This window comes from Limulus polyphemus, unplaced genomic scaffold, assembly GCF_000517525.1.
Source record: "Limulus polyphemus unplaced genomic scaffold, Limulus_polyphemus-2.1.2 Scaffold3326, whole genome shotgun sequence".
NCBI classification, from domain to species: Eukaryota; Metazoa; Arthropoda; class Merostomata; order Xiphosura; family Limulidae; genus Limulus; species Limulus polyphemus.
Genome location: NW_013668936.1, coordinates 16,559 through 21,713, shown reverse-complemented (window position 1 = coordinate 21,713; position 5,155 = coordinate 16,559). Strand labels below are relative to the sequence as shown.

Sequence of the window (5,155 nt, the reverse complement as noted above, 5' to 3'; positions counted from 1 at the left end):
AACCAAGTTCTAAATACAATGAGGTTCCAACTGTAATATTTATTGTTTATCTATTATTCGCTGGTGATTCTGTATCACCTTGTACTTAAGCTTTTTAAACGCAAGAAAACTTCATGAGATAAGAATAACATCGTTTACACTAGAATTATTATATTTTCTTTTAATTACAACTATTTAATAATACTTATAAAACGGGATACTCCATTTGAAACTATGTCACCTCAGTGAAATTGGTTGACACCATTGTTTTGGTTTTTCAGTTATCATGTAATAAAAAGAAGCATAAGAAAGAAGAACAAGAAATTTAAACTTTTTGCTATGATATTTACCGACATTCCAGAACTTATGGTCCAAACATTACTTAGATATTGTTATAAAAGGAAACACTGTATAGTATTGTAAAGTTCTGATGACTTTTTTATAATTTTTATAATCATGTTGGTGTTTTCTAAGCGCAAAGCTACACAATAGGCTATCTGCACTCTGTCAACTGTGGGGAATCGAACCCCGGATTTTAGCATTGTAAGTCCGTAAACTTACTGATATCCCACCTGGAGATATTAATAATAAAAAAAATGAGAATACTTGGTTTTTAACAGAGCAAGATGGATAATTAAATTATACACCAATAATGAATGATGTAAAAAATATCAATTAAACTTTATTTTTTGTGTTCATATACAAAAACCCTCTTCTTCCAAATACTCTACCTCATAACCTCTGTTATTCTATTATGAATAAGAACATTTGGTGTCATACTTTAGAAATCTGAGTAAGTGCTTATCGAATTTGTCTTTAAGTTTTACACATTTTACTAACATCAAAAGTAACTGTAAAAAAAACTGTTAAAATCAATGTATCCATAGATTATCACTGGTGAGTTCTTTGCGTTGACTTAGTCATGGGAAAAACTTTGTGAAGATCTTAAATGGTCCCTAACTGAAAATTTGATAATCAACTTTTTAAGTACAATTTTAATGTATTAGAGAACTGTCTGATTTACCGTTGTTCTTATTATTGCACATCTTATGGAGAAATTTCCGAATATTTTTGGAAATTTTTAATTAGTCATGAAAAATATATATCTTAAACAGATCTTACTAAAACCATTTTTATTATGAAATGCATTTCACTGTAGATAGTTTTTATATCTATTTAATTCATATAAAAATACACACACGTGTTGAAAATTTGTACTCTACAGAGTAAACGTTCAAACTCTACTCATTAAATGAAAGTGCGCTTTTTCGTAAGTTTGACCTCCAGCATAGGAGGTCTGTTTGTTTGTTGTTAAGCACAAAACTGCACAATGGGCTATTTGTGCTTTGCTCACCACGGGTATCGAAACCGGTTTCTAAAGTTGTAAATTTGCAGACATGCCGCTGGGCCACTGGGAGAGGGGGGGGGGTAGGAGGTTTAAAAAGAAGCAAGTGTAAAAAGTTTTCACTTTTTAATAAGTCTCTAATATTCAAATAGATTAGCGAATCTGTTAAACTACCTATATCATAAATAATATTCAGCACGATAATTGATACAGATAATTAAGTATATTATTTTTACGTACTTATAAGATTAGAATATATTATTTCATCAGTTAGCTACTCACATTGTTAACAATATTTTCGATCAGCTGAGGAGATTTTAGCTAACAATGTACAATAATATCTATAATAAAATTATAGGAAATTTATATAATACAAGTTTAGTAAAAATTATTAATATGAAATATTTTCACGCCTACAACTAGGGTCTCTAAAAAATGAAACAAACAAGGTTGGAAATAGTGCGTACATTATTTTCTCAAGCTGCAAATCCCTATTTTGACTCCACTAAAATTGATAAATACTGTAGACATGGAGATTAAATAAGGCGACACAAATAATGCATGCAAAATAGATAAGAGCGACACCCTTAGCGTAAGTCGCCAATTCTCCACAAAATTTGCAACTGCTTCCTTAACACTAACTATTCAAAAATAGTGATAGCTATATGAAATTGTGCTATATACAGTGGTAATAAATATTGAATACGGACTCACGATTTCAGCTAAGTATCAGAAACAGTAGAAAGAATCAGCACCGTTGTTTGAGTAGGAAAATCTACTATGGTAATCGTCCAGTGTTAAAAACTTGCTGAAATATGGTCGTGGAAATCCACGTAGAGACAGCAAACTCGAGTAACGATATACAACAGCAGAATCTGGAACCTTTTACTTGGTAATTTTCAATCAATGCGCTAGAAAATGCACGAGTTGTAGTTTCCAACTAACCCACACTCTAAGAAAACAACAGATTTTTTTTATGACGGAAAGTGAAGGACTTAGAAAATTTCACAGCACGACAAAATTAAGGAGATCGAATTAAAAGTATTATCTCAGTTTTTGCAGAATTCTTGTGCGATCCTACACTACAGCAGATATAATTAGCAATAATTATATAGCTGATTCATAATAGGGATTTGTAGCTTGAGCAAACTGTCAGCAGTAGATCTCCAGCCTTTTTTGCTTACCTTTTTGGGATCCCTATTTGTAGATTTTAAATTCTCAATTTTTAATTAACTTGTATGTTGGCTTTTTGAATGCACAGTAATGGACAAATATATGCCTAGAATAAGACATAACCTCCATTAAGCATGTATAAAATTTTATCAATAAAAAAGCAGCTTTAACATATAAAACAAATACGTCTAAAGCATCGCTTAAATAAAGTTCTGTGTCTTTTAAAGTAACTATTTACTGAGCCACGTGGCTTTGTGCCTGAGGTTTCGTGTAAATACGCGTTTAACACGCGTCGAGTACAAGAGCAGTCGCACAGAATAACATTGCAGCTATTATGTATTTATAACCACGTAAATTAACTTTCAATGAAAATTATCAGCTTCTAAATAAGTCATGGACATTCGCAGCGCTTCATACAGTGTATATCTCTCTAAATTATGGTGTAAAATACCCATCCAATTTTGCTGTAGGCTTGTGAAACAATAATAATAATATGAACAAATAGGCAAATTTTGACTTTGTCTACAATCGTGAAATTACTTACTTTGCTTATTACCAGTGTTTGAGTGGTCTTAACTATTGAAAAGGAAGGTTTGAGGTGTTTCTTTCAAAAATAAATCTGTTTATAAGGTTTTTTGTCCGAATGTTCTCTTAGAGTTTTTAGCAAATTCCTGTGCGATCCCTATTATGAACCACTGTCGTGGTTCATTATTATTGAAAGTAATATTAAAGAATAAATAGAGTATACCTTACTTATGGAACGCATATGCCCTAGTTGTTTGCTTTTTGTACTGTTGTTCTATTGTTGTCTTTATAAATATTTCATATTAGGCCACATGCAAGTTAAATAAAGGCTTATATGTAAGAATGTAAATGGGATATGGTAATATTTACAGTTCAGTCATAAAAACAACAAGCGATTCAGTAGATGCTAAAAAACTGACATGGAAAACTGGAAAAAAGTACTACAAAAACATTATTTTGACGTCAACCTTAGAGCTTCGTTAAACAAGTCTTTCAGTCAAGGATACGTCTAGCTTAAGTTCGCCTATCTAGAAGATGAGAACAACGTTAGACAGTTTGTGTCTATAATGTCAATACCAATATAAAAAATTATACAGTTAGTATAATTTGTTGCATATTTTGTTATACTCAGTTTGTATACCTTATAAACACAACTTATTAATTTGTAGAAATAAGTTACAGTTAGTATAATTTATTATTTATTTTGTTTTACTCAATTTGTATACCTTATAAACACAACTTATAAATTTGTAGAAATAAGTTACAGTTAGTATAATTTGTTATTTATTTTGATCTACTCAATTTGTATTACTCAGATCTATGCTCACGTTCATTATACTTGACAGAAGATTGTTAATACTGTTTGTAGAAACGATGGTTTATGTTTGGGATGTTTGTTCTGATGTTTTCTCGGCGTTGATGCTCTATTTGTATCATCTGCGGCAACATTTCTACAGGATCAAGCGTCTACTATAAACGGCAATGTCAATATGTCGCGTAACCGTATAATTCTATAACCAAATTTGCTAAGAAATGACAGCTAACTTAGACGCATTTCTACAGTTCGTAAATTCTCCTTTATACCTTGCTCAACAATCAAACATGATCTAAAGATTTGGCAGTTAATATTAAAAATGGCACTTAACTATGCAAATTATAGAATTTGTTCACGTTTTTTACAAAAGTTATGCTTATAAACATAATGAGCACAATAACACACGTGTGAGGAATTGCTTACTGAATTTCCTGTATATGATTAATATTGAAATTGTTCTTTGAACAATCTCTTTGAAATAAAATGTATACTTACGTTTGTTTATACAGCTAATGGTGCTGAGAAATTTGAAATTATACTGCTAAATTCTGAGAAAATAAATGCTGTACCCATTTTTGAGATTAATAACGATCAATAATAAACAATATATAATGCTACTAAAAGATTTCGCCAACAGATCTCTCGAGAAACGCTGTTGTGACATTCCATCAAGTTTAAAATAAACAGAGAAACAGATCAGTTCTTACACGCTGTTGTTTATTTATGTCTGTGTTTAGTGAATATATAAGTCATGGTGTCGTAAAATGCTAAAAGTCTACTTGGCATCGAAACTAACATGTGTTATAAATAGTTTTGTGGTTCATGTTCTATAACATGTGTTTCTAAGTTATCCACACTAATCATTTGCTAGATCTAAATATCATATCAGAATAAAAAAATTAACGCTTTTCAGTACCACTAATCTGTCGTGAAGACAAGTCTCTGTTTGTTTGTCCATGTAGCCAAGGGTAACACTTTTCAGCAATGTCAATCTGTCGTGCAGACGAACTTCCGTATGTCTATGTATCCAAGAGTAACGCTTTTCAGCAATACTGATCTGTCGTTCAGACGAACTTCCGTATGTCTATGTATCCAAGAGTAACGCTTTTCAGCAATACTAATCTGTCGTTCAGACGAACTTCCGTATGTCTATGTATCCAAGAGTAACGCTTTTCAGCAATACTGATCTGTCGTTCAGACGAACTTCCGTATGTCTATGTATCCAAGAGTAACGCTTTTCAGCAATACTAATCTGTCGTTCAGACGAACTTCCGTATGTCTATGTATCCAAGAGTAACGCTTTTCAGCAATACTAATCT

General features: G+C 31.6%; 1 protein-coding gene across 1 annotated transcript in view; it reads right to left on the bottom strand.

Annotated features, from left to right (window-relative positions):
- Positions 1–5,155, bottom strand: part of LOC106469151 (cuticle protein 16.8-like) — a 16,272-nt gene that overhangs the window by 8,890 nt on the left and 2,227 nt on the right. The gene's annotated exons all lie outside the window — the stretch shown is intronic.